Genomic DNA, 22,042 nt, shown 5'->3' with positions numbered 1-22,042 from the left:
ATGGCGGTGGAAGAAGGAATGAAGCGCGTTTTTTTCTCTCAGTCTCTGCCTCAGGCACTGACACGTGACTCGCAGCCAGGCTGACTTGCAGGCAGCCGGGAAGGATCGAGGCTGCTAGGGGGGGAAGCCCCACGGAGCCCAACTCCAGCAGACCAGGCGGCGGCGGCGGCGGGGAGCCCGGCGCCTGCGAGCGGCAGCACCAGGGGCGGCAGCAGCTGCAGCTCCCGGCGAGGCTGCCTCCGCTGTGAGCCCAGACGAGCAGGTGCCCCTCACGCTGAGGCTGAGCACACGCACACGCACACGCAAGACAGGCAGGGCGCCGGCGAGAGGGGGAGCCGAGCGGGGCTGGGCTGGAGGCGCGCAGTTGCCGCTGGTACTGCTGCTGTTGCTGCTGCTGCTGCTGAGGCTGCTGCCGCGGCTGCCGCCTCCGATGGGGAGCGCGTGTTCTGGGGCAGCTCGGGGGATGCTGATCAAACGCCTGGGAGGAAGTGAACAACTTGCTGCTCACCTCAAACTTGTTGTTGCTTGCCACTTCCTTGTGTATTCATCTATTTTTCATCTCCGCGTAGTTACCTGGGGGGAGATCCCATCCCTTTCTCTCCCGAAGTTTCACTATTAAAGCCCAACTGAACTCAGTCATTAGTTTCCACCCTGATTTCCCATTTCTCATCCCTCCTACACTGCCTTGGCCTCGCCATTCCCTCCCCCTAGATCTGCGCTTCCCCCTCTCGGTTCTCAGGGAACCTGGCTCAGCGCGCTACGGGGGGCGTTGTCACGGGCAAAGCCACCGTCAATCTTTATTGCCAACAGAACCCACAGCATCTCTTTTGCCGTCGTCAGACAGGAATGTTTGCAGTTTGAAAGACAAAACAAAATCTCTCATTCAGGCAACCTGGTCCGGGGTTTCTTTCTTCAGGTTTCAAAGCGATGGGCGGGGGCGGGGGTGTCGTTAATTTATTCATTCTTGGACCAGGCATTGTTTGTTTTGTCTGCGTGTGCGCGCGTGCTTCCAAGCTCCTCTGGAAGGTCCCTGATCCATGGCAAAAGGCTCCTGCCAGACTCTTCCCCAAGTTGTGGGCTGGAGCTGGAAGTCAAAGGAGAGGTGCCAGAGAAACAAGTGAGTCCATTGTGTAAGTGCTCCCTGGGAGAGAGTGAGCACTTGGCGGTCGAGAGGGGGAGACGTGCACCGGGAGTGAGGCGGCGGCGCAGCCCGCGAGAGCCCAGGTGGCTAAACTGCGGATTGTGAAGGTGAGGGTGAGACAGGGATTACTCCACCTAGCATCTGGTTAGGATGCCTATCGCTTGAACAAAGATTCCATCAGCCAATCGCTGGATGCAGTGGGATTCTTCTACTGCTTCCTGTTAAAGAATCAGTTTTCTGGGAGCTTGAACACATCTATTTTTCTTCATTTTTGTGCAATACTAATATCAGGACCGTTTCCCTGTGCTGCTTTGAATCTGGGTTGTGTGGAATTAATTAGCATCGCTATGTTTGAGAATGAGCAATTGACACAGTTCTGCAGTTCACAGATTTCTGCCCCTGATCTTTATCTCAATGTTTCCAATATTGACATTTAAGATAAAATGCCTCCCCCAGACATGATCTAGCCTGGACAATTCTGAAAATTAAGTACACATCCACTATAGAGAGCTTCAACAGCAAAGATATTTCTCAAGCATTCTGGTTCAGCATTCATTGACCAAATAAAGTATTAATCCCAATTTAAATAAAAGAGATTTAAAATAACCATTAAAATATCATTAAATATTTATTTTGGTGAATTGCCAACTCTATACCCACTTATTATACATACTTTAAAGTGAGATTTGCTGATTAGAAATACTGACTGAGAAAGATGAATGCATCAAAGTGGATCTGGTAATTTTGGAAGCCTTGTTGTTTGTGTTCCATTCAGAAATGACAGGATTTTAAGCTGGATAGTATTGATCAAATATTGTGCTTTTCACTTGTAAAATACATTGGATTTCTTTAAAAAAAAAAAAAAGATCTCTCCAAATGTGGTCTTTTTCTTCTCTGAGTCATGAATTAATTCTTCCCTATCATAAAACCCTTAGTTTGTTAAACTTTCCAAAATGTTCCTCCCATGTCAAAAAAAAAAAAGATTCTAATCATTTAATAAGAAAATGCTGTTTAATGCCTTTTTTACAGCAGTATTGAGAAACTCCACTTTAAAAATGAGTTTTGAACCCTTCAACTAGATTGGGCAGTGCCTGGGTTTTAAAGAGTTATTCAAGAAGAACTTTGAAAAACAAGCTGTTTAGAATTACACTGCAGTAATGGCCGTCAGCCAATCACAGTGATTGTCAGGCTTTTATTATTCAATAAAAGGACTCCCCTTTATGTTAAATGCAGTTCTGCTGAAGAAAAAGGGAGACATCAGTATTCTCCCTGCCTTTTCCCATTACTTATGTAATGACAGTAAGGTGCTCAAAATATTCCATTTATTTTATTTCCAGTGTGCCATTTTTATCTTTTAAGTTGCATCACCATATTAAAACCAAGAGTAAACAAAATTAGACCAAGGGAACTAGTATTTACTGAGCATAGCCTCTCATTTAGTTCTTGTTACTGCTGTATGACATTGATTCTATTATACTCATTTTACAGATAAGTAAAATAAAGTCAAAGGATTTAAGTAATTTGTCAAGCATTCCATTGTTAGTATTAGAGGTGGAATTGAGCTAAATTTTTATCTGGTTTTAGAGCTAGAAAAAGTATTTCCAAAAAATACATGAAAGATACTAAATATTTTCAAATACTGCTACTGATGACAATTAATAAATGCATGATATTCTAATTAATTAAGTAGATCTAAAATAAATTTGTGGGAATTTATTTGGCTACATTATTCCCAAGTTAGTAGCACACATATTTGCATACACTTTTTTGATTCCATAAAACACATGGAGAAGTAAATTAAATTTCCTCAAAAGCAGAGATGAAGGGGTTAACTTTTTCTTTAGCAAAGATCTGTACAAAAAATATGGTCATGAACTTCCTGGTCACATCCTCAGGAGTTAATAATAGAGACCTTTAAAGCAAAGTTACAATTGTGAAGTGTGCCCTTTTATATCCATTCTGAAGTAAGCTATGGAAGATTCATAATTGAAAAGTATACTAAAAAGTATACTAAATTTACAATAAGACAGACAAATAATGATGATTAAGGAAAAATCTATTTTGAAATCTATGCTACATAATCTCAATGTTTTTCCATTAGAAAATATTGAAATACATGAATCATATATGCATACATATATTTTACATATGAATATACACTTAGAAATTATGTGCTACAATATCATGGATTCAATTCACACTTTTACATCCAATGCCCTCCAATCATTTTCTTCTGTTTTGCTTGATAATATTTTTCATAATTTACTGATTTTAATTTTTGATTAATTTTACTTTTTTTTTCCATTATATTTCCAATCCCTGCCTATGAACATACTTCACTTATGTGTCTCTTTCAAGTTGGAACGGTTTCCTTTACTTTTTCCACTACTGCTATTGGAGGAACTCCAAATACCAAAACTCATCAAATAATTTGTACGTATTATCAAAGAAAGTGATTAGAAGATATGAAAATAAACAGTAGCAGTGTATATGGCATGAGTAAAATAAGGAAGAAAGAACTATCAAAATTTCTGTGTAATTTAATTTTTAATATATATTTTATTCTTCACATATTTTGTGGAATCCAAAAAATCAGATGTGTAGAAAAATACATATCAAATTTTCTTATGATTTATGTACACATAACTATTTCCATATAAAATTAATAAAATATGCTAAGAAAATTAATTTAAAACAAATTAATGTGTCAATTAATATTCTTACTTTGAATGTGTTTATTTTGCATTAAACAGATTGAGTGTAGTTCTGTGATAAAGTGACCTTCAGCAAAAGTGACAGTGTGTACACAAGAAAGCCCTGATGAGCTTCCTGATAAATACACTTTAGACACAGAGAGGAAAAAGAGCAGCACATGACATGGTCAGTGTTCTGCACCATTTGTTGTTATTCATTGATTACTGATGTGACAATCATGCATTCTAAAGAGGATATAAAATATATCAGTTTTTAAATTTAGAAGCTATGAATTTATCCATGATATCTCTTTAGATTTGAAGAATTAAAGATGAAAATGTGTTAATCCTAGAGCCAGGAATGTGTCTCTGAAAAAGTACTAAAGGTTTAAAATATTAAGTTAATTTTAAAACACCCTATTATGTATTAATATAATATAAGCATACAGGGAGCCTGAAGGGAACAAAAACAAAGGGGAATTTATGCAAAACAAAACCAAATGCAAGTGAGAAACATCATAAAGGGAAAATATGTGCCATTTAATAACTGCTTACTATGTTTTAGTTGCTTGTCATATGTACTGTCTTAAAATCTTCATAATTGAAACTGAGATTCTAAATGACTCTGTTCAGGGATACTAGACTAAAAAAATGGAACAGAAGAGCTTTCATTACTTTTCTAACAATGGGAAAAGTAACTTAAATGACAAAGTGCTATCACTACAGCTAAGAAATTGAGAAAATGATAGTGCAGTGTGTGGAGGGCAGGAGGGGAGGAGAATACAGAGGAGAAAGAGGGATGGGGAGGTGGATGAATAGAAAGAAAGGAAGAGAGGAAGCAAAGGCAGAGGAGAGAAGGAGGGAGGAAGGGAAATTGTGAGACCAAGAGCATTGGGTGGGGGGCCTGGAAAATCTCCCCCAAAATACATGAGAAATGTAAGACAAGTGCAAACACTGGACAGATTTGGGTCACACAGAAGAGTCCTAAAAGACATGTGACAAAAAGCACATTAGAAAAATATTGCAGACTTTACAATATGCTTCTTTGGTGAAATTAAATGTTGCCTGAAAATTCCAGAAAATAGTCTTACTGAGGTTAACAAAACTGTATACCGGAGGAAGTAACATTTTTAAAAAGAGAGAGAGAGAAAACCAGAAAGAGCTATCTTCATCTGTGTTTAAAAATCAAGAGATTGATTTATCCTATGATCCAGACTGGCAACAGAAGACAATACGGTTTCATTGGAAAAATAATTTTGCCTAAAGAGAAAAATCTTGAAGATGTATGAGAAAAAAACATGGACATTTTATTGTCTGTCCTCAAGATCTTAAATTCAGAGTTATGAAGTAGCTCCTTTATGTAGAGTGATATAGTTGTATAGCTATAAGTATGATTCTCCTGTTGATTTTTTAATCTTTGTTTACTTGTAATTTTTAAAACATGTGGCTTAGGGATGATCTGGATTTTAAGTATCAATATTAATTTAATTAAAATGTACTTTTTTTTCTTTGAGGTAGGCTTATTCATTTGTTGTTTGTTTAAGGATTATAGCATTCAAGAGATAAAAGCATGAGATTTATTGGTTATTATTAACCAGCTCCTGTCAATAAGAGGCACTTTTAATTTCTATGAAATTTATTAAGTTATTTATTTCTATTAACATAAAGCTTACATTTGAAAACAAATTTTTTTCTAGAAATGAGATGTAGAGTTTTCACAAGCCAGATAAGTATAATAAAATAATTTTATGCTGACAAATTATGTGACAACATACACTGTAAGCCTCTTAGTTGGACACTTAAATAATCAGTATTTGCTCATGAACATTTTTTGTACTAACAAATGTGTGAATAGACGTTTGGTTAAAAAATGATTATAGGAAATAATTAAATCTAATTTGTGGCATGTATAGATCTGTATTTTCCAGATTCTCTTTTTGGTCTCATTGAAACAATATGTTGTTTTTATATAAGTTTTCTGTTTTGTATTCTTAATTTCCCCTGATATTCTCTACTCCCTTTTTTCTATCATCTCAGAACTTGGGCCTCTTTTATCTTCCTATACATATTCAGAGTGTGTATGTGGGGAGGGGATAGGACAGAGCAATATATTAATTCCTTGATTTTTACTTTATTTAATTAATATAAATCTTTGGTACTAGCTAATGTGCTAGTAGACATTTGGTTAAAAAAATGATCTTAGGGAATAGTCAATTATGAATGTGATATCTGTATGTCTGTATTCCCCAGATTTATTTTTTTCCCTTATGGATATCTCCCTCCTCAGTGTAGAGAGAGGTCAAACATGTTAAGATATGAAAAGATCACAGCCCTTGTCTGTTTGGCTTCTGGTAGTAAATTATTTGTTATTTTATTCACCTAAAACTCAAGAGAAAAGAATAACAAGGATCAAACACAGGCTTTCCAAATAAAAATATAATGAACTACGAGTAGGCCACTGGGCAAAATATGAATATTTCAAACTACAAACTTATAAATACACAAAGATTCCAGTTAAGCTTCACATCACAGGAAAGTAGCTCACCATTCATTATAAGTAGTCACATGTTCTTGCATAAGTGCCAATTTCAGATGCATTTGTCTATACAAATGACAGAAAATCAAACTTAGGGTTTTTCTCTATTGTCACATAACTATAAAAAGATTTCATTAAAATTTGATACACATTTTTTGCTTGTTTTCAAGAAGAATTGGTAACTAATTTTTTTAAATTAAAAAAAAAAAACTTAAACAGAATGTTCTATTAGTAGTCCCTAAATCAACTGTATTCAAAGCCCAGGAGATTAAAAAAATGTATAAATTCCAGACAAAATGTAATATTTAAACTTGATACTTATTTTTCTTACAAACAATCTGTAATTTTTTGTTATTTGTACAACCAAAGATATAACATGTTTTAAAGCTTATAAGAATAAATCAAAAAACATTCTTCAGACATTTACTGGAGGCACAATTAATTGAAAAGGCCATTATCAAAATATTATAGTACACTAAATGAAAGTTTACAAAGAGAAAACAAAGATAGGAAATTTAAATTTAAATTCTCCATTAAGATTACATTCCTTTTTGCAGAGGAGGAGAGATTTGGTCGATATAATTTTGTCAAAAAGGAATGCATCTCCTAATTTTCTTCCAACAACCTGCTCTGTTGTTTGATGAAACGTTCCTACAATTGAGTATAGTTACGAATAAAGCTAGAATCTCTTCTATTCAGGATAAAGACATTAATTAGGGTCCTGAAACATAATACCTCATAATTATATGCTAATTTAAATGTTATATATAATGTATTTTTATCATCATCAACCACAAAATCCAGTGGCTATGACAATGAATTGACAAGTATAACATTTAAGTAGATAAACAGATTAGGGAGGGAGGTAGACTATTAAAACTTACACAATTTCCTTACTCATATCCTACAAGCCATGTACAACTTAAATAATGATTATAAAGACATTCATTTGTTATTATGAAATAAATTTATTCTGTGTTAGAGAAATACCCCTTTGGTACACTAAAGTATGTGACTATTTGCAGTTATCCAGCAATATGTAGAATTATTTTTCAACCTATTCAAGCCAGGTTGGGGATGCATAATGGGGAAAATCTGACGGAATAATCTCAGAGCTGAAACTTTGTTAACGTGACTGTGAAAATGTACAAAGAAACGCATGCTTCAGTTCTCTTCTCCAGGAAACACAATATGGATCATAAAAGACATTCAAAAATTCAGACTTGGATTTCTTTATTCGAGTCAAATTTAACTAAGATGGAATCAAAGTATGTCGTATGTAAAGATTCTCAAATCAGACTAAAATTCAATTTAAATTCAATAAAATATTTGTTTATTGACCCTATTTCATTCTTTTTCAATTTCTTAAAAAGCATGATTTTGTTTGATAAAACAAAATATCTTCAAAAGTTGCAGAGAAACCAATGTACCAGGTACCTGGCATCAATTTCTTTAATAAGGGATTACATTTCTCTCTGTACCATTGACTGATCAAGGAAATACACAAATTCACCAGGAAGGATTAACTTTACTCTAATGCAGAGATCTCAAAGGATTTTATTCCATATATCTTTGTAATGATTCTCTTGTAACAAATACAGAATCATTTTCAAATAAAATTTTATATTGTCCTTCTATAAAAATTAAGGACCTAACATTAATTTTTACCTTGGTGAAAGCATTTCTGCAGGATTCTGTTTTCTTTCTATGATCTAACCATGCAGGGTTAGGTTTTTGACAATGTAGAGTCATGGACAGTTAATGTGCTCCCTACGCATTCTTAAATATCAGATTTTCAATCAAGCATTTCCCAAGTACTAGATCATAGTCAGATCATGGTTGAATTCTTTGACAAGTGCCTAAAGTGCTGATAGAGGTTGTTGATGAATAGATATCTATATGCTTTAGATACCAGGTGTTCAGGCAGCAGAAATGATATTCTCTGTTAGAATCCAGGGCCTGATATGTATATTTCACTGAGGTGGAGAACCAAGCCACTTCTCCAAAGTGGTGTGATGAGGAGCAGGTTCCCATATATAGGTACAATTGTTTTGCTTTTAAAAAAGTGCTGAATAATTTGGCTCAGCATTCTATGAAGATCAAGAATCCTGCCAAGGGGAAATAAACAAAAAAGATCAACAAGAGCCTGAACCTTTTTAGGGACAATTATTTCAATATGCAGCCCAAACAAAAAACAGCTCTGATGTTGAACAGACCTGCGTTCTTAGGGATCTGCCAGGATGTTGAGCTTAAAAGCATTCCCAGAAGTATCCAAGTCCATGTGCTTATTGAATGAGAGTACTTATAATTATCCTTTTGACAGTGCAAGAGGCTTGTTCCAAATAGACATTCAATAATGTTATGAAACTTTTATTTCTGGTAGTAATTACCCAAGACTAGATTGCTTTTGTACATGCTGCTGATTTGCGATCAGAAGCTAATAAAATGCCAAACATTTTCAGAGGCATGGGTACCACCATTTATTTATTTATTCATTTATTTATTTGCTCATCCATGAGCTTCTTTCACTCATGGAAACGAACATTATTTCAGACATGCAATGCTCTCTACACTGTGCTCGATGCTGGGAAGACAAAGATAGAATAAGCAAGTTACTATGCTTAGTGCACTCCTCTAGTTGAACGATCTCCAATTGCTGCTGTACGGCCGTTTACAAATTCTGCCTGTGCTTGATCTCTTTCTATCTCTCTTTCTGTCTTTGGTTCATTTTTCTTTACACCTTCACTGTTCTCTTCTCTCCCAGCACTTAAGCTTATCTCCTACGTATGGTTACAGCCAAGCTAGAGCTTATAGGATAATCTGGAGTTTTAAAAGGTAGGAGGAAGTACAGAGAAGGCAGGTGAGGACAGGTGAGGGAGGAGAGAATAAAGAGTGGAGGGAAGAAGATGTCTGTGAAAAATCCAAGTGAAAATCTCCATTGCATAATTGGAAATATTTATCTGGCGCTCAGGAGAGTGATCTAACCAGAGCTAATAAATATGGATAAAATCAGTTGAAGTTATAATAACCATATGGCATAGATACACTGAGAGGTGATATGATTTACCCATGGTTAAACACCATTCTGCACAGCCAGAATTCACACTCAGACAGTGTTACTTCCAGCTCTGAACAAGCTCCCAACATTTAAGAATGCAAAGGAGGGTTTCCCTGGTGGCGCAGTGGTTGAGAGTCTGCCTGCCGATTCAGGGGACACCGGTTTGTGCCCCGGTCCGGGAGGATCCCACATGCCGCGAAGCGGCTGGACCCGTGAGCCATGGCCGCTGGGCCTGCACGTCCGGAGCCTGTGCTCCGCAACGGGAGAGGCCACAACAGTGAGAGGCCCGTGTACCACAAGAAAAATAAATAAATAAAAAATAAAAGAATGCAAAGGAACTGTCAGAATGCAATGGAAGCTAAGAGAGTTTCAAGAAGGCAGGAGTGGTCAAGAGAAGAAAATGTTGCTAAGTGTTCAAGGGAGAGAAGTGATTTTGTACTGAAGAAAATGATATGAAGAAAAGCTCTGGAAAGATTCTAAAAATATCTCCTTGGTGAGAACTGTGTAATCTGAACATCACAGCTGCAGAAGGGTTTGTTACTGCTCTCCATGCTTGAGAGAAAAACCTCACCAGAGTTGTTGGAGGAGGTCTTCAAGGGTACGTGACCACGAGGTGACCCACAAGCTGGAGGCTTCTCACTCCCATCCCCCCTTTGTAGTGTACATTCCACCCACTGTTCACACATCAAAAGCCTTTTCAAGGAGGAAGCCTTGAGAGAACAATCTGTACTGTATAGATGCCTGAACTCCATTAAAGCCTCCATATAAACATTTAAGATTCTGGTGTGCCGGTGCAGACGTCTACTAGTCTTGCAGCCGCCCCAAAACAAGCCTCACATGTAAATTCCCGGCTTTCTTTGGACTCTACTTGCCTTTCGTGTTCTGGGGGTGGGAGTGGAGCAGTTTTGAATTTCATCCAGGAAGCTCCTGAGTTTGGGAACCAACAAGTGTGGTAAGAATGTCACTAGAGAGGTGTTTAGACGTGAGTTGAGATTACTTTGCTACTGTTACAGAGCAAAGACTCACTGCCAGACTCACATAGAAGCCAGTACTATGGCTCCAGCTTTTGAGAAAAGAGTGAGCTCTTTTTTTTTTTTTTTTTTTTTGGCTGCGTTGGGTGTTCGTTGCTGTGTGCGGGCTTTTCTCTAGTTGCGGCCAGCGGGTGCTGCTCTTCCTTGCGGTGCGCGGGTTTCTCATTGCGGCGGCTTCTCTTGTTGTGGAGCACGGGCTCTAGGCACGCGGGCTTCAGTAGCTGTGGCACGCAGGTTCTAGAGCACAGGCTCAGTTTGTGACGCACAGGCTTAGGTGCTCCGCGGCATGTGGGATCTTCCCGGACCAGGTTTCGAACCCGTGTCCCCTGCATTGTCAGGTGGATTCTCAACCACTGCGCCACCAGAGAAGCCCAAAGAGTGAGCTTTATTTCGAAGAGACAGGCGGCAAGACTCTCAAATCTGTCTCCTGGATCCAGGGTTCAGGGCAAAATTTAAGGGGTTAGGGCAAAAGCTGATTGGTGACTTCAAATCAGTAATCAAGCTACTTGGGCTGCTGGAAGCCAGATTTTCCATATTGAAAGACCTCTTTGTAGGAGAGGTCTGGTGGCAACATTTCTAACTGAGTTTTATAGACTGAAGGTTCTTGGTTCCGGGGCCATCCAGGTTTGGAAAATGCACAGTGTGGTCTCCATAAAATAACTCAAGGTTTGATTAATCAACAACTTATTTAAGCAGGCAAAGCCAGTTTAAGTTGATCAATGTTTTAATTGCCGTTTCACTACCAGATTTTGGACAATTGAGAAGAAAAGAGAAAAGATAATCTGATGCCACCTATTTACTGGAAGAACAGAGATATCATGGTTAAAAAAAAAGGCAGGAGGATAAGTTGGTGTTGGGACTAGTGTTGGTAAACTTTATTAAGTTAATTTGGGGACATGCTATGCTAGAAGTGACAACAAGCTACACAAATGGAACTACTCACTGGGTAATAAGAAAAATGTGCTTGTTATAAACTAAATTTTCCAGTTGTTTCTTCAGTCTTGAGAGTAATTGCCATGGATTTTGAGAGCAGAAGCTCTTTGAATGGATGAGCCTCCAAAGGAAATACCCGGAGAGATCAGAGGGACTAAATTTTCAGAAGTCTAAGTTAAAGAGCAAAGTAAAACAAGGGAGCAAAGGGGCTGGCATTGAGTGAACAGATAAGAAGAGTTACTGACTGGAGGAGGGAGAGGAGATGGGAGATGGTAGAGCTGAAGGATCGTCAGCAAAAGGAGATGGAGAGCAAGCTGCAATTTCACTCACACGTTACTTTATTGGACATGCGAACACAAGTTCACAACTTTGAAAGTTCACAACTTGAAGGTTCATATGTAGGGGAACTTACTGTACTATAAATGAGAAAGACTATTTGTTATCTTTCATGTTAACTCAGTTTATGTAAAGCATCGGAGGACATAATATATTTAGGAATTTAAGATGCATTAATGATCTATTCAGGGCTCTAGTGGTGGTGTATGAGTATAGATGCTAAGTGTCAGAGGAATACGCTTGTTTTTTTAATGCCCCAATTTCCTGTTATACAAATATCTAGGAGCATTCAAAAGATGACATGCAGATATCTGCTACATATATTGTTAATACTGCCTATGTTTAGAGTGTGGACAAGTGATGAGGAATAATAATTAGAGTGAAGCACTTTTAAACAGGTTCAGGAAGAATTAGCCATAAGGAAGATATTGCTGAGATGCTTATGAAAGCCATGGAGTTGTCCCTTGTGATGTGCTTTGTCAGGCAGAACTAATTATCTGTGGATGATAAGAGAAAATATGGTGAAAAACAGCAGCCATTTCCCATAGCGGGAGTATCCATTTAAAACCCAACAACTCCCTGAACCATCAGATAATTGAAACAGTACCAAAGCTGGCATGAATAACAAGGCCTGTACTATCTTTCTCGGAAAGTGGTGGATGCAGGCAGTGAAAATATCTTCAAACACATTTTAGAGAAATTAAATTTCATTTAAATTTACCAACATTACCCAATTAGAATAAGAAGAGAGTTATTAAATACACCAAAACTAAGGCTTTCTTACCAGAAAATTAACTTAGCTTGCAGAACTTTGCAGGTGGCATAATCTGATATATCATACGTTTTGGTTTTAACATGAAGACAAACTTTAAAGATTTGTTTAGTATGCCTTTGACTATATATTCAGCAACCAAAATGAACACTTAAGTGTCTTAATGAATGTTTGTGCCAAATTAAAAGAGATAACACCTAAGAAAACTTAATATTCTACCCAACTTTCAGAATCTCCATCAATTAGGAAGTTATTTTTGTACCTGGATTCAGTTAATGGTAGCAAGAATGATTTACGGGTGTGAATGCTGCCAATTCTCTCTCACACTGTACTTCTTTAACACCCCAGTTTTCCAGGGCTGGGGCATTGTCTCAAGAAGTCCTCAAGGACCCAATGTCTTCTATGGGTCTTTTATGCTATGATGAGACTGTGGCTTTTTTTATCCTGGTACCAAAATAGCTGCTTCTACTCCAAGCATCATATCTGCCTTCTAGTCAGAAGGAAGGAGAGAAGGTCAAAAGGCAAAAAGGTAAGGAAAGCCAGGAAAGTGACTATGTTTAATTAGCACTTTAAGAAAATCAGGGTTTGTTAACAAAGAAGAGACTAGGTATTATTAAGGCAACCATAGTGTTTGCAGCTATACAAATCTGTTACCAGATACTGAGAGAAATAAAAGAACAAGGATTCTGTGTCTTTTAGAACTTTAAACTAAATTTATTGGTGTGTAGCACAGGAACTGCAATAGTAGCACTAATGTTTGTTTATTCAATAACCAAATGGTCTGAAAGTTGCAGAAAATATGAGTAAAGAATTTTTTTTTTAAATTCAATAAAATTGCTAAAAGCATTTTTTGAGTCAAACATGAAATAAGAAAAGTGAATAAAAATGGATATTTGAAGTTTACCAATATATTTTCTCTCTGTTTTATATGATTTCCCATTACCAAGGATGATCACAAGTTAATTAAAAATGAAAACTCTGGTAAGGTAGATTATTTATCAAAATAAAAAAAAATGATAGGAAATTTCTAATGTGACTAATTCTTAGAAAAAATTAAGAATTTTTTTCCTGTAAATTTAAAATAATGATGAGATACGTGTAAGGTTTTTTGTGTCTTGTTTTAAATGCTCATTACTTTGTTCCTGCTGAATTTCCAAAGTGGGATATAAGTTATAGTGCACTGCATTGTTATTCATGTATTCCTTTCTTTACCACTGCCTATCTCTGCATCTCTTCAAATAGGCAGCATATTCTTTGAGTTTATAATGATACCAATAGTCAGTTTAAATGTAAGCTGCAAGTAGCAGTATAAAACCAACTTTAAAATCAGTAGGTTTCATAAATCACTCTTAAATGCTAAGGCATGCTAAGGCAAGACTGAACTTATTAGAATATTTGCAAACAGTAATAATATTGGCATGTTAAAGAAGCATATTCGTTAGAGTATAAAATTATTGATGGTGACTAACATTGTAATTAGAATATAGCAGCTCACATAATTTTATAAAACAAGTAGATATATACACCATTTTCAAATATGATGCTCATTTATCAAAAGAGAAAAATATTTCCACCCCCTGTCAGCAGAAACTAATTGTCAACATATATAAGGTAAAATATATGGATATAAAAGGATAATTATAAACTTTCCTGCTTTATGAAGAAATAATAAAACTGTCTTATGAAAAAAAAATCTTTTTAGTCAGAAAAGTCACATTTTCAATCCGATCATTGAAAAATAACACAGGTTTTGTAATTCAACTATTACACATTATAATGTCTATGTAGAAACTTTAAACAAAATTTCTATATTTTAGTAGTCTAATATTTATAATCTATCATACTTTCTATAGTATTTGCATTATGATGCTAAAATTAGTCAGATATAAAAAGTTGGTAAAATCAAGGACATAAGTTATGTGGACACCATTTTTTACATACCTTATTCTCAAATTGGAGCCATAAGGACATTACAAAGCAATGAATAAAAGTAAGCATTTTTTGTGCTCTTCTAAATGAGAACTACTGTAAAGCTGTAATTCAGTTTTGGCTTTCAGATATTTGTAATACATAGTAGCCCAAACTAATTTCATACACACACACGTAATTTTCATACACACACTTAAGGGGAACACCTTGGCAGAAGAATGTAGAATATTCTCCCTAACTGAAGGTTAGGGAGAAGGTTCCCTAACTGATGTGAACTGAAAAATAAAACTGATTGAATGGCTGCCCAGAAAGGGAACGTAGTAAAAAGAGGTTAGTTTCTGTGTAGTTAGGAAAGCCTCTAAAGTATGGAAAGAAAATTCCTGCCTGAGGGGAATAAGAGTGACTAAAATAAGGTTTTTAATTTTGTTTTGTCTGATTTGAAAAAAAAAAAGTGTTGGAGAGATGGATCCAGTGTGATTTTGAAAAGGAATGGGTAACATGATCTTTCAGTGAAACTGAAGTTTGGTGAATTGTATATTTAGAAGTTATACTATGAAAAGGAACATATCCCCCTTTTTAAACAGCAAAATTCACTGATAAGTAAATTTTAAAGAACTGCTTGATTGACATTTGGGAATTTGGGAGGTGAAATGAGCTGAAGTCTGGGCTAAGCCATCACAAATGCATCAGCATAATAACTGAACAGAATAGTCTATCTTGGAAGTCAACTCTTAAAACAGGTCATTTCCCAGTATCTCTTTCCTTGTCTTAAGAAGCTTTATTCCTTGTCTTTTTAATCCAAAATATAGATATTTTTAAAAGGTTCAAATTCAATTAAAATCATATTCTAATGTTGCCCTCTTATCATATAAGCAAACAGCATTTTTTTCTTTCGCTGAATCCATTACACTTACAGTCTGGCTGACTTCCACAGTATTGTTTGGAAATTCATAACCCACAGTTATAAGTATATCTGTTTATCTTTACTTTGGAGTATGCTTCATAGAGTCCCCTATGTATGATGCAGCTCAATTACAAGCCAATGCCTACGAAGTGAAACACCTGCCCTCATGACTTCTAATTCCTGTCTCACGTTTAAAAACAGTGTGTTCTCAGTCCGAATTGTCTCAACAGTACAGCAGGTCTGTTGCAGATAGCAACCATCCACATGGGCCTCTTGGACTACATTTCAGCTACCCTAGGCATTATTGCAATTTCTTTCAGTTGCCCCCAAGGCACTCCTAAGTGAATTCTATTAATGCCACATAGCCTGCACTTAAAAGTCCCAAATATACTCTTGAAATTTGTTGAAAATCCACTCAAACATTTTCACACTATGCAAAAATAGTAAATATATATATATTTTTCTGTGTACCACTTATTTTGGATATATACTGCATTGTTTTATTTACCTCCTTACTTAACAATATGTGTCCTTGTGTGTGATGATATGTGTGTGTATATGAAAGAGAGGGAGAGAGAGAGAAACAGAGAGTCTTATCTTTCTAATCAGATTCTAAAGTCATTGAGAGCAGATGAGTACTATATACCCTAACTGTGTCACACAAAATATTGATGGATAGAATAAAAACTAAACCTATATACTAGTTGGTAGTAAGCTGAGTGATGATGTCTGTGGGATATTGGAATTCATCTATGGCATTATTTCTGTATTCTTTAAACCTCTGGTGCGCGTGCTCACACATTTCATTAGTTATTTAAATACTTGCTAAGGCATAAATCATACTCACTAATGGAAAATACACTTGGGTTGTACATGAATATCCACCTTTAAATAGAATGATATTGGAAGTGGCTGCCAGCATTGGAATTCTGTTAGTCACGTGCTTTGCACAGAACTGGAATAAATGATTGTTGAATAAATATTTGGGGTGAGCGAGTGATCCTTCAGGGACAGATGTAAGGGATCCATCATGTGGAATTGGCCTGATGTTGTTGGTGAAAGCAGTTCAGCGTCTTAAAGACCTCAGCGGCAGCTCTGTTTTGCTGGTACATAGAGTGGCAGTTCTTACCTCTTTGATTTTCTGTCAGAGCAGGGAGAGGGCTGTTCAAATGTTTGCAGCACTCCCCAGGGTTGCCAGGTTGCTAACTGCAGACACAGCTTTAATCCTCCTCTCAAGAAAGCACACTGCCATAGACATGAGTCAAACAGACACTGTTTTATGGATATGTTAGAAAATTTAATTTATCAAACTTGTAAATCATTCACATATTTCAGTTCCTTATTAATAGTAGCAAATTGTCTGTAACCTCAAAAAATGAGTGTATTACATCAAAACCTTGCTACCCAGAAATTAAGGATAACTGCAAAAAAAAAAAAAAAAAGCATTGCATTTTGATCATTAGTTTTTCCTTAAAGTGCTATTATATTAATTCTTAGATCACTCTTCTGTCATGACAAGCATGATACTTTCCTTCTTGATGTGTATTTTTGGAATTCATTTTTCAGTCATTTCACTAGACCGTGAGAGACCTCTTCTCAAGTCTTTTGTTGCTCTGGCACCTGCCACAGTGCTAATAAAAACTTGGAGTATAGGTGTGGTCAAGATGTTTTATTTGTATGTGCTTTTATTTTGTGTCAGACTTGTGCCAAGTGCTCCAACAGTAATAATGACATAAACACAAGACCCCCGTTTTTTTAACTGCCTGATTGTATAAGTAATATATGATAAATAGAGGAATGATAGAGTCTGATTAGTATTTGTAACAAATCCTTGTGACCTCAGGTTGGAGGGTGGTTTGGAGGAGGCAGGACTGAAGACAGTGAGATGTCAGTAGTGCATGTGACAGTTGGTAAAGACTAGAACTAGGCTGGAGCTAAGGAAGCTGAAGCAATCAAAAAGAGGGAGAGGATCTGACAGTCTTTCATGAGGTAAAATGAACAGGGCTTGATTGTTGAGTAGGAGGCAGAATGAGAGAAGAGACTAGGATAATTCTAGTGACTGGAGGCTGGCTGGGTAGACAGTGGTGGTATTAATGGAAATTATGAGAAGGATAACCCATTTGGTGAGGGAAGGATGGTGCATTCAGTTTTGGAATGTCTGGCTTGAGGCACCGGTGGAATTCTTTTATTTATGCTCATCAGGCAGTTGGAGTCTTTAGTTGAGGGAAAAGTTCAGAGTTTGGGAGCCAACAATGTACACTGTGTAGTGTAAGACATGAAAATAGATGAAATCACTCAAATAGCATGTAGAATGGGAACTGCAGGAATTGTGGATAAAAAATGCCAGCATTTGAGGAGCAGGCACAGAATAATCTGAGACAATAGATAAGAACCAAAGTTCTCAGTCCCTGGTGAATGAAGGGAGTCTAGATTTTCGAAAGTGACTAGTCCACACAGCATGCAAATCTTGGTTCCTAATATATTTCTCTAATAAAAGGAACCAAGACTCCTTGGAGAAATAGTTGAATTTAGGGCTAGGGCAGGGACTACACAAGTGATCCTGGAGCATCTTGCAGTGCCAGAAACTAAGGAAGTGCTAACACACACACACACACACACACACACACACAATCCACAACACATTGATGAGGTTAAGTCAGAGGGACAGAGAAGTCAACTGAAAAACTCCCAAAGATGGCCAAAGATGGAATAATTTGAGCAACGAGTAGTATCAGTATCAAATTATAATCCTGAGTATAAAATATCCGCAAACCCATACGGAATTGAATCACTGAGTATATAAATAAATGAAGGCACATGGACAAATCTCCCATATTAATTCCAAATAATTTATGTAGATACACTGTGCTCAAGGAAGGAGAATATAAATCCCCACTCCTTAAATGTAGGCTATATGTGGCATCTTCCTTCTAAAAACTATAGTATGGAAAAGGGGCCAAAGGGTAGTTTTGCAGTGGAGAAAATTTACAACACTAACCTAGACCAGTGATCAAGGTGAACATTAACAGTGATGTCATATTGAAAGAATGTACCATTTTTATGATGTGATGAGAATGACACCTTGCCTGTGCTCTTCTTCCCCATAATTCTTAACTACAGTCTAACCATGAGAAAAACTCCAATTGCGGTACATCCTGTGATATATCTGACCAGTACTGCCCCAAACTGTTAAGGTCATCAAAAATAAGGAAAATTCTGGGGGCTTCCCTGGTGGCGCAGTGGTTGAGGGTCCGCCTGCCGATGCAGGGGACACGGGTTCGTGCCCCGGTCCGGGAAGATCCCACATGCCGCGGAGTGGCTAGGCCCGTGAGCCATGGCAGCTGAGCCTGCGCGTCCGCAGCCTGTGCTCCACAACGGGAGAGGCCACAACAGTGAGAGGCCCGTGTACCGCAAAATAATAATAATAATAATAATAATAATAATAATAATAATAATAATAATAAATAATAAATAATAATAAATAAAATCCTTAACAAGGAAAGGATGAACAGTAGTAATACAGTTAATGCAATGTGAAGAGTACATAGCAACAAGCAAGTGCTCAAAAATCCAAACTTTTCTTCCCCTCTTCTCTCTTCCTCCCTTTTCTTCTTGCGAAACTTTAACAAATGGAAACATTTTGTTTCCGTAGTATGTATACATTTGCTTATTTGAAGATTCAAGACTGAAGCCTTCCTAAACATTTCTCTTGACTTCATATCTGTGTAACCCTCTCCTAGCATATCCTTATTTATTCTTGGTACATTTTATCTATAGATTAAATCAGGAAAACTGGAAAATAAAATAGCATTTGTAATAACAAATCTGAGATAGTCTCAAATAGAAAAAATTCTTATAACTTCCAAGGAGTACAGATAAATCAAAGCAATTGAGAATGGTTACAGCCTTAGAACTGTCCCACCCATGAGATGTGGTGCGTGGCAGAGATTAACTCCTAATCTTATAAAGAGTGATCCTTCCTGGATTTCCTGGACAAAATCTTTTAAGCTATAATCTCTCCCCTAAGATCACCCTTCCCTTTTAAGAAGTGATTATTCCAGGAGAATAAATACAGGGATCTGAGGTCAGCTATATATCTTGTAAAATATTTGTCTGGAGAAAAGGTCTTGGTGTCTTGTGATTTGGAAACCCTGGGAAGCAGGCAAAATGTGACTTGAGCATCCCTTTACGTTCTTTATCTCCACTGTTAGTGATTTTGTATATCATTTGCTTTTTATGCTTGCCTATTTAGGCAACGAAAGCCTGCCATTTAATCTTAGCACTCAGATCTGCTTTTCCTCAGCTGGCTCCATATACTCTATGCACTTTCACTATCAACAGCAAATTTATCTTTCTTTGATCTCATACCTTCATACTTTCTATTTTGTTATTATGCTACTAGTCCTTCTGCCAGGCAACGGATTTAGTAGAAGTCTACAAAGAGTGTTATAACTAAAAGGGAATTTGTAACCATTAGTCAGTAGATAAAAGTGGTAATTTCATGTATGTGTTGAAATTTTTCAGCTCCAGGTCAGAGCACAAAATTGGCTTCAAGGTAGGTTTCTGGAAATGCCTATGATGGAAATGAGATGTCCATTATGAAGAATTGTATATATACAGTCATCTCTCAATATCTTTGTGGGATTCGGTCCAGGACCGTGCAAAAGCCTTTTTTTTTTCTTTTTTATGGTACGTGGACCTCTCACTGTTGTGGTCTCTCCCGTTGCAGAGCACACATGGCTCACGGGCCCAGCCGCTCCGCGGCATGTGGGATCTTCCTGGACCGGGGCACGAACCTGTGTCCCCTGCATCAGCAGGCAGACTCTCAACCACTGTGCCACCAGGGAAACCCCAAAATCCATTTTGATCAAGTTCCATAGTTGGTGTTCTACATCCTCAGGTTAAACCAACCACAAATATTGTAGCACAGTACTGTAATGTTTACATTGAAAAAAATTGCTTATAAGTGGACCTGCACAGTTCAAACCTGTGTTGTTCAAGGGCCAACTGTATGTTCATATATATATATATATATATATATATATATATATATATATATATATATATATACACACACACATATGCTCCTCTCTTCTGTATATGGTATGTGTATTTTTGCTTATTTGAAAATTTAAGGCTGAAGCCTTCTAAAACATTTCTCATAACTTCATATCTATGTAATTATGTAGATATGTAAAATGTGTAAAATACATATAAAATTTCTTCTTGTTAAGCAGATTTCTTGAATGAATTCTGGATGATTATTTTTATTTTTTTTAAGATTTTATTTTTTTAATGTGGACCATTTTCAAAGTCTTTACTGAATTTGTTACAATATTGCTTCTGTTTTATATTTTGGTTTTTTGGCTATAGGGCATGTGGGATCCTAGCTCCCCGACCAAGGATTGAACCCACACCCCTTGCATTGGAAGGTGAAGTCTTAACCACTGGACTGCCAGGGAAGTCCCCAGGATAATTCTTTATTTTTTTTTGTAATTTTTATTTTTTTTTTGCAGTATGCAGGCCTCTCACTGTTGTGTCCTCTCCCGTTGCGGAGCACAGGCTCCCGACGCGCAGGTTCAGCGGCCATGGCTCACTGGCCCAGCAGCTCCACGGCATGTGGGATCTTCCCGGACCGGGACACGAACCCATGTCCCCTGCATTGGCAGGCGGACTCTCAACCACTGCGCCACCAGGAAAGCCCCCCCCCCACCCCCAGGACGATTCTTAAAAACCAAAAGCAATGTGATTCAAACCTTAACATTTTTAGAATCACACAGAGAAATACAGATTTTTTTGGTTAGATTTTCTGTAAACAATATAGACCATTTGAACAATTTGTGGTGATAATTCTCTCCATTTATAAGGTTTGCTCGCATTTCCCATATTCTAATTATAAATCAACAAAAATAGATGCAGCAGCATGTTGTGGACATAACATTGAAATTGCAGGTAATTTAGTCAATGGAGAATGAGTGCTAAGCAGAAAGTACTCACCATATCCCATTAGAACTCCACAAGTTCAAAGTCAATGCTAGGTATCTGGGCCATTCAGGAACAAGATCACTTGTATTAGAATGGTAAAGGGCAAGTGGCTATACCAAAAAGACTGAAAAAAATACAGTGGTTTAATTGAGATGGAAGTTTATTTCCCTTTCACCTAAGTATGTTTAGCTTGGTGGGTGTGTCATCTTCACAAGATCATTGTTTTTTTCTCAGTTTGGTTTGCCCATTCATCACCACTGTCCTAGTCTTGAGTCTATTGTGTATCTCTGACACTTCTGTGTTCCAGCTCAGAGGAAAGGAAAAAGACAGGAAGATACAAGCAATTTCCTTTAAACAAGTGAGGCATGCTTTGTGCTCATGTCCCATTGGTGAGAACCTGATAACGTGGCCACAGTGTAAATGCTGAACTTTGCTTCATAAGATTAATAGCTGATTTATGGCTTTCAGCTTAAGGAATTGAATACAGTGAAAATAACGATGTCTATCCCATACATTTTTTTGAGAAATAAACAAAATAAAATAATCTCTCCTTATCAAGGTATATAAAATAATCTTCCACTAAATATCAGGCATCTTCCTTTCTCCAGATGATTCGGTTAGACCTAGTGATCTAGAATTTCTTTGGCGAATTCATGATCTGCAGTGTCCGCTGAAGATACAAAAACTCAAAATCCCTATGGGCCTCAAGAGAGCAATATGTATA

This window comes from Mesoplodon densirostris, chromosome 13 (genome assembly GCF_025265405.1).
Source record: "Mesoplodon densirostris isolate mMesDen1 chromosome 13, mMesDen1 primary haplotype, whole genome shotgun sequence".
NCBI classification, from domain to species: domain Eukaryota; kingdom Metazoa; phylum Chordata; class Mammalia; order Artiodactyla; family Ziphiidae; genus Mesoplodon; species Mesoplodon densirostris.
This window is presented reverse-complemented; position numbering follows the sequence as displayed.